This window comes from Equus caballus, chromosome 1 (assembly GCF_041296265.1).
Source record: "Equus caballus isolate H_3958 breed thoroughbred chromosome 1, TB-T2T, whole genome shotgun sequence".
Classification (NCBI taxonomy): Eukaryota; Metazoa; Chordata; class Mammalia; order Perissodactyla; family Equidae; genus Equus; species Equus caballus.
This window is the reverse complement of record NC_091684.1, coordinates 105,284,771-105,298,286: the sequence shown is the minus strand read 5'-3', so window position 1 is coordinate 105,298,286 and position 13,516 is coordinate 105,284,771. Positions and strand designations below refer to the sequence as shown.

The 13,516-nt window shown below is 54.9% G+C and overlaps 1 long non-coding RNA gene across 1 annotated transcript; it reads right to left on the bottom strand.

Moving 5' to 3' along the window:
- Window positions 1–3,530: 3,530 nt before the first annotated feature.
- LOC111775220 (uncharacterized) lies at window positions 3,531–7,944 on the bottom strand. The gene is made up of 4 exons (XR_002810723.2): window positions 7,467–7,944; window positions 6,797–6,881; window positions 5,028–5,176; window positions 3,531–3,835 (listed from the first exon to the last, which is right to left on the bottom strand). It is a non-coding gene; the product is annotated as an uncharacterized lncRNA (long non-coding RNA).
- Between the last annotated feature and the right edge of the window lie 5,572 nt (window positions 7,945–13,516).

Sequence of the window (13,516 nt, the reverse complement as noted above, 5' to 3'; positions counted from 1 at the left end):
TTATTTTTTCCTTTTTCTCCCCAAAGCCCCCCGGTACATAGTTGTATATTTCTCGTTGTGGGTTCTTCTAGCTGTGGTATGTGGGACGCTGCCTCAGCGTGTTTGATGAGCAGTGCCATGTCCGCGCCCAGGATTCGAACCAACGAAACACTGGGCCGCCTGCAGCAGAGCGCGCGAACTTAACCACTCGGCCACGGGGCCAGCCCTCCTGCTTCTGCTTTAAAGAATCTTTCTGATTACATAGTGTCTATTCAGATAGTCCAAGATAATCTCCCTATTTTAGGGTTTAAAATGAACAATTTTGGTTCCATCGGCAACTTTAATTCCCCTTTGCCACACAGCCTAACAGAGTCTCAGATTCTGCGGATTCAGGTGACAAATAAAAATGGCAAGTAATAGGATATATTGGAGTATATGAGGAAGCCATTTTGTGTGGACCTAATTCGGCCTGACCTTGTCTTTCCAAAACGGCCTGAAGGAGGCCATTGAGCATGCATTGTATATCTGCTTTAGAGAGTCCCTATGGCAAGAGCAAAGGCCCTTGAGATAAAGGTGCAACGTCTCTCCCCCTCCCAACGTTGGCATCTCCTTGGGGATTAAGCATCTTTCTTTAGGCTGGGAACCGATTGCAGCGCTCATCTGTGACCCCCTAGCCCAAGGCAACACATCTGCCACCCCGCGGCGGTCACTGAGACGGCAGACCTATCTGCTGTTTCCATCAATCGCTATGCTGACGGAGCAGCCTCGTGACTATTGTAAAAGGGACATTTCAATCATATGTGAAACATACTCTTTGAGGGTATATAACCACCCTGTATACCCCACTTGTTTGGAGTGCTCTGTTCCTTTGTGGAAAGACTCTCCCGGGTTATAATCCTCAGATTTAAGCTCAGAATAAACTCACCCACATTTTCATTTATAGATTGGTTATGGACTATTTTCGTCGACACGGGGAGAGGCCTCTTTGGGGAGGGGGTGTTATTCCGCCTACCACAATGTTCAAGATGCCTTCAGAATCTCAGGTTTAGAAGCAAATTCAGAGATGGCCCAGTCGAATGTGCTCCTCCTCGTCATTGCTGGGACCTGTGGGACGGCTCAGCCCTGCGCTGAGTGGTCCAGGCTGTTTTCTGACTGATGCCTTTTACTCTGCTCGTACTGGCTCCTCCTTTGGAAACTACAGGGGCCCCGGGGCCTCTCAGGAGCAGCCTTACCCCCTTCTGCATGTGTTGCCTTGCTCCTAAAGCCAGGCGCAAGCTGACTGGAGTACAGAATTCCGAGTAAAGGAGGCTCTGAGTGAGACCCCAGCGGCTATTCCGGGTTTCCCTGCTCCCCCTCCAGGCTCCTCCTGCTGGCCCCCTCCGCCAGCATCTTGGACACAATCCCCTCTGTGGCTCACAAGCCAGGAAAGGTGCAAGCAGGCCGGGAGGGAGTCTCCCCCTGGGTTCTCGCCTCTCTGCCTTGGGCTCCAAGGGCATTTTAAGAGGCATAAATGTGCCCCGAGGCGGAAGTGCAGCCCGACATTCTGGAGGGCCATTTGGGGAAAGGAATGAGGGTCACTGTTGGGAACGTAACCTAATAAAACAGAATATTTACGGACGAGGCTTTCTACTGCTGTGTTGTTTGTAATTCAGGAAAATCAGAAATAGCCTAAATGTTCAGCTGTGGGGGACTGGTTAAATGAAGGGTGGTCTCCCCACCTGATTATGGGCCATCCCACGTGAAAAGCAGACCATGTTTTGTAATACTCAGTGAAACCCCGGAGAATGAAAAAATAAAGATCCCGGAGTGGGGAGGCCTTCCTAGGTATCACACAAAACCTGAAGCCTCAAAAGAAAAGATTGATAAATGTGCCTACATAAAAAAATAAAAATTTCTGCATCGCAAAAACTACCACAAGCCAAGTCAAAAGAAAAACTTTAAACTGGGGAGAAACTGCAACTCATAACGTAGGCAAAGGGCTGATTTCTCTAATATATAAAGAGTTCCCAGAAGTCATTTAAAAATGAACCAACTATGACTCAAATGGAGGAAAATGGGCAAAGGCTATGAAGAAACAATTACTGGAAAAGGGGAAATTCAAATGGGCCCTTAAACACGTGAAAAGATGCACAATAACGCTCTTAAAAAGACAATTGAAAAGTATGTCTCCTAGCATACTGTTCTTCACTTACCAGATCAGTGGAGATTAAAAACATGGTGACACGCGCCATTTGCAAGAGCAGGAGGAGGAGCACTCCTGCTCTACTGGCCAGTGTGTAAACTGACTCAGCCGCCAGAGACCAGTTGGCACCGTCCATCCATCGTGAACACGTGCCCGCCTTGAGCCGGCACTTCCGCCCCCAGAAACTGACCCTGCAGACACCCTCACACACAAGAGCGAAACGGTGTGTGTACAGGGCTCGTCCCTGCAACACTGTCCATGCTGGAAGGCAGCCAAATGTGCGCCAGTCGAGATGGGGCAGCTGAACTCCGCTCCACATCCACGCAAGGGGAGGGATGGAGCTAGAAAAAAGAACTAGGATGCTCCCTATGAAACAATCTCCAAGGCATGTTGTTAAGTAACAAAACCTGAGCGCAGATCATTGTTCAAGTAGCTTAGCTATTGTATTTTGAAAGGGGGAAAGCACATAATTCGCTTTTATATGTGGTATATAATGACCCTAAAGATACACAAGACGCTGATAATGCTGGTCATTTCCCAGGAAAGGACCCGGGCAGCTGGAGAACGGGGTGGGAAACGAAGTCTTCAGTGTATTCTTTTGTTCTTCTGAGTGTTGAACCCTGTGAATAGGCTGTCTATTCAAAATATAAATAAGATTGAAAGTGCAAGACAAAAAGACCAGAGGATTAACAGATTTTATGATAGAAAAGGTTTTAAGGTCTTGTGTTTGTGGATGAAATGATTTGATGTCTGAGGTTTGCTTTGAAATAATCCCGGTGAGGAGGCAGAAGTCAGCCTGGCTGCTCAGTACAGCGTGACTTACAACAGAGGGGAATCAAAGCCAGCTCGTGTTCAGGAATGAGGGCTGGGTCAATAAACGACGGCCCTCCACATGGAAGACTGCCACGCCACCATTGCAAAAATAAGAAGTCATGTTTTAAGAGGACTAGAAGAATCTGTTTGGCTTGGTTTGGTTAATAATCGTGGAGAGGGAAGACCTTTCTGAGTAGCATATGAAGCTCAGAAGCCACAAAAGGAAAGACTGAGAAACTCGACTACGCACCAGCAACCACCTCCGGATTGCAAAAGCCACCACAAGCAAGGCTGACAGGGAGCTTCACAGTGGGCGCAAAGCTGCCTCATCTCCGTCACGGCTGGAGCTGGGAGGTGGGCGAGGGGGCAGTCCATCATGCTATTGCTACTCCTTTTGAGTATGTTTTAAAATTTCCACAATAAGAAGTTAAAAAATTATTTAAGTATATAGAAACTTCCGTATAGCAAAAGACAACTGTTACCCTGGAGTATAATATTTGCAACACATATAACAAAGGATTAATATTGTCGATGAAAATAATCCATAACCAATCTATAAATGAAAATGTTGGTGAGTTTATTCTGAGCTTAAATCTGAGGATTATAACCCGGGAGAGTCTTTCCACAAAGGAACAGAGCACTCCAAACAAGTGGGGTACACAGTGTGGTTACATACCCTCAAAGAGGGTGTTTCACATATGATTCAAATGTCCCTCAAACAATAGTCACGAGGCTGCTCCGTCAGCACAGCGATTGATGGAAACGACAGATAGGTCTGCCATCTCAGTGAACGCCGCAGAGTGGCAGGTGTGTTGCCTCGAGCCGGTAGGTCACAGATGAGCGCTGCAATCAGTTCCCAGCCTAAAGAAAGATGCTTAATCTTTAAGGAGATACCAACGTTGGGAGGGGGAGGGGAGTTGCACCTTTATCTCAAAATGTCTAAGCAGATATACAGTACATGCTCAATGGCCAGAGTCAGGCCGTTTTGGAAAAACAAAGTCAGGCTGAATTAGGTTTATACCAAATGGCTTCCTCATATACTCCAATATATCCTATTGCTTGCCCTTTTTATTTGTCAATATCAATAATGTTCAAACTGGTCCTATAAGGTAATTTTTAAAAACAAAGACACCACAGTTGAAAACTGGGCAAAGGATTAGATTCAAAAAGTCACGGAAGAGGGGGACCAGCCTGGTGGCGCAGTGGTTAAGTGCGCATGGTCCGCTTTGGTGGCCCGGGGTTCGCCAGTTTGGATCCCGGGTGTGGACACGGCACCACTTGGCAAGCCATGCTGTGGCAGGCATCCCACATATAAAGTAGAGGAAGATGGGCACAGATGTTAGCTCAGGGCCAGTCTTCCTCAGCAAAAAGAGGAGGATTGGCGGCAGATGTTAGCTCAGGGCTATTCTTCCTCAAAACAACAACAACAAAAAAGTCACAGAAGAGGAAATAAAAGAGGCCAGTTGACACATGAAAAGATGCTCAACCTTAGTCGTATTTAGGAAACACAGTTTCAGAAGAATGCGCCGCCAGCTTTTGCCCACGACACTGGCACAGGTGTAGACAAGTGAGAGCGAACATCTAGGGCGGCCAGGGCAGGGGCAGCGGCACGCACGGGCCGGGAGCGCTTGTGAATGCTCTGAGCACTTGAGGCAGTAAAATGGCAAGATCTGTTAAAAATGGAAATGCGCATACCCTTTGATCCCGTGACCCCTCGGTGGGGAATTTGTCCTAAGCCCAGGGGGAACCCAACCAGAACTTAAGGAAGAGTAGCAGGACGTTTAGTGCAACAGTCCTTGTCACACGGGGGAAAAGGCCGAGGTGTCCATAGCGTGCCATTTAAACAATTACACGCCCCCAGGAAGCACTACACAGCAGTTAGAGAGAAAGAGTTAACTCTGGATGCATTACCTTGGGGTGATGTCCATAGTATATTTTTAAGTGCAAAAAGCAAGTGTCAAAGTAACGCATTTCCTAGTATCCCACCTTCCCAAGGACTCGGTGCACGCACACCATGTCGTGTCACAAGTGTTGGGATGGAGCGGGAACGCACCTGCCAAATGATTACCCAGATGGGGCTCAGGTCGACTTGATGCGGTGGGATTCCAGAGACAACCATTCATCCTTAGGCACTGGTGTCTGCTTCAAACTGATGGAACAAACGTATACTATTTCTGCAGCGACCACCAAACCATTAAAATACTATTTAAAAAAGAAAAGCAGACAAGAAAGCATTGGGAAGGGGGAGACAGTAGGGGCCAGGCCCTGCCTGCACCACGTGGGGCCCTCAGTGCCCCTGCACCTGCTCTGAGCTCGAGGCGTGGGCAGAGCTGGGGAGAGGGCTGGACCTCAGGGAAGGGCAGGGACCAGCTGGAGGAGCTCAGCCAGCCTCCCTGGAATCCCCTCCTCTGAGCTGGAGGCCCTTGGGGACAGGCCACCTCTCCCCGTGAGTTCAGAAATAGTTGGGAGTAGAAGGGAGAGGGCTGCAGACTCCTGGGCTCCCAGCCCTGAGGACCCAGAGCCCTCAGTTTCCTCACCCCTCACTGCCCCCTTCCCTACTCGCTCCTCCCTCTCCCAGGGGAGCAGTGTGTCCTAGGACTGAGCACCTCCTGTGAGCAGGTGACTCAACTCAGGCCAACGCAGCCCCTGCCCAGGAGCAGGGAGACAGTGAAGAGGGAAAGGGTTATGATTATTCATTCACTCATTTGGTCTGTCAGTCAGTCAAGAAACATTTAAGGAGCACATACTGCGTGTGGCACCGAGCTCAGCTCTGGGGAGCCAGGCGGTCCCAGTCCTGGGGGACTCACGATCTACCTGGGCAATGGCAGCAGGGATCACAAACTCGAGGGTGCCAGGGCTGGGTCTGCCCTGTTTTTGCCATGCCCAGGGCATAGCACCAGAGTTGGCACTTATCAGGTGAACAGATAAACCAAGCCCCACACGACTGTCACGACAGTGAGCAGGAGGTCTCCTGGGCAGGTGGAGGAAGGGGGTCCCAAGCGGATGGACCAGCACACGCAAAGGCAGGGGGTCAGGGGCGTGGCCGGGCATGAGGACTGGACCTCCAAAGCTGGGATGCCCGGCTACGGAGTTAAGGGTGGAGAACGTGGAGGAAAGGGCACTGATGGAGTCACAGTTGCCGTTTAGAGTCAGCCTCTGGGGACGGTTTGGGGACCAGCTTGGAGGGGAGTCAGATGGGAGGCAGCGCGGGCAGGTGGGAGGGGGCAGGGCGGGGACCGAGCGCTTGGAGGAGGGGGCTGTTCCGGGATGTTTAGGCCCGGGGGCTGGGAACTGGGGCGGAGGCAGGCTCGGGGAGGGAGAGCAGGAGGCAGCTAGAGCTGCTGCTGGGGCTGCGGTGGGCGGAGCTGGGTCAGGGCTTCCTGGAGCTGAGATGTTTTTATTATTTCTCCTGGCTGTTGTTTTCAAGAATTCAGTTTGGGTTTTATTATAAAATTAATTAAAAACACATTTTTCGAAAAAAGGAGGACAAAGAGCAGCTTTTAGAGCGATCCCTCTTGGGCAGGCAGGAAGAGGGAAAGGGCCTGCTGATGTGACGTTGGGCTCAGCGGGGTCCCAGCCGTGGAAGAGACAGAAGGGACCCGGAGCCCAGCAGGAGGGACAGAGGGCCCCGAGGCAGGGTGAGAAGGAGGGACAGGCCAGGCTGGGCAGGAAGGCAGAGTGACCCTGCACCCCTTGCCAGGCTCCATCCTCGGCTCCCTCAGCAGCCCCCCACCCGTGCATGGACTGCCCCCCGCACTGCGCTCAGTAGGAGGCCAGCTTTGCAGTCGGACACATGGCTTCCCCTCGGGGTCTGACACTTACACGCTGGGCAACTGACCCCAGGTGGTGACGGACCCCAAGCCTTCACCTCCTCACTGTCAAACGGGGACAATCCCTCAGAGAGCTGCTGTGGGAATGAAACGAGAAAACGTGCACAGGGTTACCAAGGGCCGCCCACGAAAGCCCCCAGCAACACACTCCAGGACGCCGTCTGAGAAGGGTCTGTCCTCAACCAGTTGGCATGGCCCCTCTGGCCGTGCCCCTCCCTAGAGGCATCAGCCCCACTCCCCAGGAATCCTCGGCTCTGGGGCAGCCCCCCTTGCCTCCTCTGCCATCCCTCCCGGGTCCCTTCCCAGGCCCTGCCATCTTTGGAAAGTGCCCCACCTGAAATGCCCTTCGCTGGGTGCCCCTCCTGGACCAGCTCTCCCACCCTCCTCTGAGCTCCCGGCCTCTGCCCCCGTCTTTCCTCCCATCACCTCTGCAGGCCCACCTCTGCCCGCCCAGCCTGAGCCCCTCCACCCGGCAGCCCCGGTCCCTGGCTCCCCCTCGATGCCTGGGCTGCCAGCCTGTGAGCCTCCTGGCTGGAGGCGCAGCCCCAAGCAGGGGAGAGAGGTCTGTAATGCGCCCATCTTCACCCACTGGATCGTTTCCAGAGCTTCCATGACAAATTACCACAAACCAACAGCTTAGACACAGAAAGTCATCCTCTTACCGTCTGGGGCCAGAAGTCTGAAACCCAGGGTTGTCAGGGCCACGCTCCCGGCGGAGCCTGCGGGGCAGGTCGTTCCGTGCCTCTGCCAGCTCCTGGGGGTGCCAGGCGTCGTGGCCTGTGGCTGCAGCACTCCCACCTCTGCCTCCGTGGTGATGTGGGCTTCTCCGCTGTGCATCTCTTACAAAGACGCTTGTACCAGGCGTTGGGGCTCGCCCGAGCACTCCAAGATGATCTCGTCCCAGATCCTTAACTTGATGACACAAACACCCTCTTCCCAAATGAGCCCCCATTCGCTGGCTCTGGGGGTTAGGACGGGGACATATCTTCTCCAGGGCCACCACTCAACCACCTCACCCAGCAGGGCCCTGCAGTCTTCCTCAGCCCCTAGGCCTCTCCCGGGCCAGCCTCCGTCCCCTCCCCACCTGGCTCACCTAGAGCAGGCCACCTCTCACCCCACACCCGCATCACAGCCTCCCCCACCTCCAGCATCAGAGAGAAAATCAAGACGTCCTTCCACCCGCCTTGGGGGCCTCACCCTCCTGGGCCCTGGAGACCTGTTTCATCTCCTCTCGCCTCCCGGAGCTTCCTCCTCTAGCTCCGACAGCCTGAGACCATTTCTAGAATTCCCTTCTGTGAAACCCCAGACACCAGACAGGCTGGCGCCTTCCAGCTCAGGGACCTAGGGGACCCTCAGGCTGCAGCATTCCTGGAACTGGCCTCCTTGGAGCCCTCTGGAGGCTGAGGCCTCCACCAGCCCAGCATGGCCCCAGGCTCTTTTGAGAAGAGGCCCACCTGCCTTGGCTGAGGTCACAGGAGACAGGTCTGTCCTCTCCCTGGCACTCAGATCTGCACAGGACGTGGCCCCCGAGACTGGCTGTCCACGGGAGAAGTGGGGCCATGGGCCTGGTGGTCACCGAAGCCCATTCCAGGCTTCTGGGGGGCCTGGGTCTGCACCCGGCCGGAGGTTTCAGGAAAGGGTTAGGCCAGACCCCATGTCCATCACTGGTAATTTTGGGGATAATTTTGGGGTGTGGTCAGTGGCTGTTAAGTGTCAGGCTCTGTGTCCTGGCTGTGACAAACCGTCTCCACAATTAGATCCATCACCCCAAAAGAGTCCTTGTGCCCCTTTCAGTCCCTCCCTCTGGCCCCCCTCTTCCCTACCCGGTCCCTAGGCAGCCACTGATCTGCTTCCTGTCACTATAGACTAGTTTACGTTGTCTAGAATTTTATATACGTGGAATAACACGGTGTGCCCCTTTGCTGCTTTTGCTGGCAGAGTTGTTTTAGGATTAACCTCACGGTGCCTGGGGCAGAGGTAACACGCAAGTCCGGGCGTCGCTGTAGCGGTCAGCTGAGGCTGTGTTATGCTGCAGTGACAAACAGCTCCCGAATCCTAGCGGCCTACAACAAGGTTTCTTTCTTGTTCACACGACGTGTCTGCCATGGGTTGGATGCAGCTCTGCACCAAGTCAGCTCCACCCCGTGACCCAGGTTAAAGGAACCGCCCTCATCTGGGACACGGCTGGTCTCCCAGCAGAGAGAAGTAAACACAGCAGCACCTTCCCGTGACTCTAGAAGTTTCTTCTTAGAAGTGGGGCAACTCGCTCATGCTCAGGGCATTGAGCAAAGCAAGCAGGCAGCCAAGCCTGACGTCAAAGGTGAGGGGAGCGCCAGGCCCCCCCGAGAGCCAACAGACAGCCGAGCAGTCGTAGAGTCTAGCACAGCTGCTGTCACTGTTGTTATTGTCATTGCTGCTCAGCCCCTTCGATGCGTTGGAGACCGCACAAGGGCTCCACACAGGACCCACCCTGTGGTCTCAGGCACAGCACCCTGGACTGCGGTCCCTCCTCCCCAGAGGCCAGGGACCCCCATTTACCATTGCCCAGGTCACTGTTTTGGAAATTTACGGACTAGCTCAGCCCTCCAGGCCCCGCATCTGTCATCCTTGGCCCCAGCCCACTCTGTGTACCACCCCTTGTCACCCCTGCCCGACCTTCCACTGAGCTGCAGAAACCCTCCGGGCAGGGCCCACCCTCCCCAACCTGGCGGCCTCCCTGCACACAGCTCTCTGCACACGGCTCCCCTTCCCTCCCTGACCAACCTCCACAGGCTTTGTCCACGGCTCTCGGATCTTCCTACTCTGCTCCCAAACCTGACTCTCAGCCCGCCCCCATCCTGCTCCTCCTGGACCCACGGAGCAGGGCCCTGTGTCCACAGGCTGCCCCACCCTGGGCGGGGCCTGCCTCACCCTTCCCACGCCTCCGTCCCCTCTGGACGCCAACCCCCAGGCCCTGGCCCTTCTAACCCCAGAATGTCCCACCAGTCCTCCACTTCTCCCCATCTCCACGTCCCACCCTGACCTGCTCTCGGCCACCAAAGCTCCTAATCGGGCTCCTGGAATTTGTTTTTCTCCCTTTTCACTCATTCTCCACACCAAAGCCAGGGGGCACAACTGGACACGTGACCACCCTCCCTCGTGCCCCTCCCGCCCCCAGACGCACACTGGCTTCCTGCCATCCTCAGGACGGACTCCGGCCCATGCCCGGCTCACGGGGCCTGGCTCCCATAACCTGCCCTGTGTCCACACCTGCTCTCAGCTGCTCGCCAGCCCTTCATCTGAGGACTTGCTCCCCTCCTGGCCCTAAGGTAACTGGCCGATTCCCTGATGAATGAGCTGAAGTGCTGACCCAGGAGTCTGTCCCCAGCTCCACAAGGGCCGGGAGCCCTGGGCTGGCGGCACCTGCTCTGTCTGCACACAGATCTGAGGGCCGCGAACGCTGGGGTCTCTTCCAGCCTGGGGGATGGGGAGGGGGAATGGAGGGTGAGAGAGACCCACCAGCGACAGGACACGGGTGGCAACAAGGACCTAACATTGATTCAGCTCCCACCACGGGCTGGGCACAACCCCAAACGCTTCCCATGGATTAGTTTTTTTCTTAAACCCTTTTGTTACTTTTATTGAAGCGTAACCAGCCTAGAGGAAAATACGGACTCGTAAGTGAAGAACTCAAGGACGCTTCACAAAGTGGACACGCAGGGCCCGCCGGTGCCCAGATCAGGAGAGTGACCGTTCACAGCCCCCGACGCTCTGTCTCCACCCTTCGAGGGACCCCCTCCTGGCTTCTGACAGTGCCCGCTCCTTGTACCGGGCTTTGAGCGGGGTGCAACCTCACACGGCTGACCTGGCGTCGCGCTGGCTTCCTCCCTGTGGCGTGTTGGTCAGTTATCCGCGGTGGCTCCGGGGCTGTGGTTTGCTTTCTCACGGCTGTATAGAGTTCCAGGTGCTTCTTTTCTCGAGCATCCACTGTGGACGGGCACTTTGTGTTTTCCGGTTGGGGCCATTCTGCATAGCGCTGCCATCGACATTGTCGCCCACACCTTCTGGTGGACACACGCACCCATTTGGCACCACTGGGTGGTAGGAGAGCATATGCTAACTCCAGTGGATTCCACCAGACACCTTCCCAGGGTTGCCACCAGCGGGGCACGAGAGTTCTGCATGAAGCCTTAACCCTCACGCAGCCCCGGCCTGCGCTGGGATGGGCTCCCCTCCATGGGACCTGGGGCCAGCCTCCGTCTGCTTCCTGGCCTGGCTGGGACCTGAGCCTCAGCCGTCAGAGGCACCCACCTGGGAGTCTGTCTCCTCAGGGAAGGCCGGCAGGGTCTGTGGCCCCAAGGTCCAGAGCTGGCTGTGCCAGGAGCACGTTCCAGAGGATTTTTTTTCCTGTGGCCTGCTCAGCTTGGTTTTGGGCTCTCCACCTTCCTTTTGAGCCTGTGAGAGAACCCTCGTAGCCCATTAGGATTCTGGATTGAGACCAAGAACCTGACTGATTCAACGGAGCTGTTTTAGTCCCATTTCAAAGATGAGGAAACAGAAGCACAGAGAGGTTAGGTACATTGCCCAAGGTCACACAGCTGGCAGGTGGTGGAGCCAGGATTCAAACCCAGTTTATACCTCATTCAGAGTTTTATGTCTATATAGTTAAATACTTTCTCATTCACTATTCCTACAACTAGAAATCAGCCGCTATATGACTCACTCAGGGTCACACAGTGCATCAAGAAGCCTGGCCCCATGACTCCCACCCCACAATGCTTACTGCCCTCGAGCATGGAGTGAGCATGGAACTTCATGCCCCTTTGGAGGGAAAGAGGAGTGTGTATTCATTCATTCATTCGTTGAACAATTATGTATTTACTAAATGGCTATTATTTACTAAATATTTAATATAAATATTAAGTATTTACAAATAAGTAGTTTACTAAATGATAGCTAAAGTGGGCCAGGCACTGTGCCAGGCACCAGCAAGACAGCAGCAAAAGATAGTGAAAACAGAGGTGACATTACAGACGGTATTGTGTCAGGTGATCACTGCCATGGAGAATAAAGCACAGAGAGGAGCCGAGAGTGACTGGAGAGGCAGGCAGGACAGGGAAGTCCTTCAAAGATGACATTTGAGCAGGGACTCGCGTGAAGCAAGGGCGCGAGGAAGACCTCAAGACAGGCCAAGGGGACAGCCAGAGCGAAGGCCCCATGGTGGCTGTGAGCCTGGCCTGTCAAATAGCCCCGAGGCCAGTGTGGCTGGAGGGAGGAGCGAGGCAGGCAGCAGGAGATGAGGACAGACAGGCAGGCAGCATCTAGCTCACAGGGCCCTGTGCTCTGTTCCACGGCTGCTGGGAAGCTTTTGAACTCTGCAGGGCTGTGTTGTGGTCTGATGGATGCTTGAGATGTTCCACTCTGGCTGCTGAGTGATGAAACGGGCCAAAAGGCAGCCAAAGGGGAGGCGGAGAGACAGTTCAGGGCGGTGGTGGTATCCAGGCAGGACACGGGGCTGGTGGACAGGGGGCTCCCAGGGAGAGGACTTAAGCTTGGGGTGATGAAGGGCTGAGAATAGAGGGGCTGGGGGCGCCTGAGGCCCCAGTCAGGGACAGAATTGGGGACTGCAGGCTCAGAGCAAAGGGGCCACCTGTGAGGACACGTGGGAGCTAGAGGTCACGCGGAGGCTGTGGGGGGCGGGCCCAGCCTGGACTCTGAGGCCTTTGTGGGGCCACAGGAGCCCAGAGCAGCTCACAGGGCTGGGGTGGGGCCAGCAGTGGGGTGACCTGACAGGAAAGGGTTGTAACCCTGAGACCTGAGGCTCAGGCAGGGGCCTGACAGGAGGGCCCACTTCAGGCTGTCGCCCTGTGCCAGGCAGCATCACTGTTTCACTCGCCTGTTTGGCAGTTTGGACCCAGGGATTTCCGTCCAATCCTGTAACGTCATCGTGCACTTTACACAGCTCATGGGTTGGTTGGCACTTCCTAAGGCCCAGCAGGTGGAGAAGAGGCAGGCAGAGGCCGGGAAACTCAGGATGGGGAATTTGAGTAGAAAATGCCCCAAAGTGCCCAGTCCAGCCTCTGAGTGGGAGCTGCCTCCTCGGGGACCGGTGCTGAGGGGGCAGGTCCAGCCAGATCTCCCAGCCACACAAAGGAGGTCCCAGAAAAGCTGGTTTATCAGTTGGCAGTTGAGACCCTAGCCCGCCTCAGTTAGAAAAGCACTTCCCTAGCAAGAAAGGGTGACTTCCCCAGCTGAACATGTTGCCACTTTTGATTCGTGTGGGCTTCAGCCAGCTGGGGAGCCACTCGGAGGCAGCTCAAGGGAAGGGCGTCCAGGGCCGAGTGATCAGAAGCGAGAGGCTGGAGGAGAGTGTCACTCCCAGGCTGCCCAGGGCAAAGGCCGTCGTCTTCTGCACTAGGCAGTGCCCTGAGCCTGTGACTGTCTCTTGGCTTCCCAGTTTCGCTGCCAGCTTGGGAGGCTCCAACCACCATCTCCCTGGGAAGGACCCTCATTTCCTCTCTGCCCACTCCCAGGTTCCCAGCTGGTTGGTGGACACCTGCCCCAGATACTCTCCAAGAACTCCCCCCAAATATGTCCACATCCAAACTCAGGACTTTTCTCCCTCCCAGACCACCTCCTCCTTTCTCAACTGGTCCTCCAGTCATCAGCTCTGCCTTTCTCCTCTCCCTCATCCGCCACAGGCATCACCTGGTCCCTCCCCACCTGCTGCTCC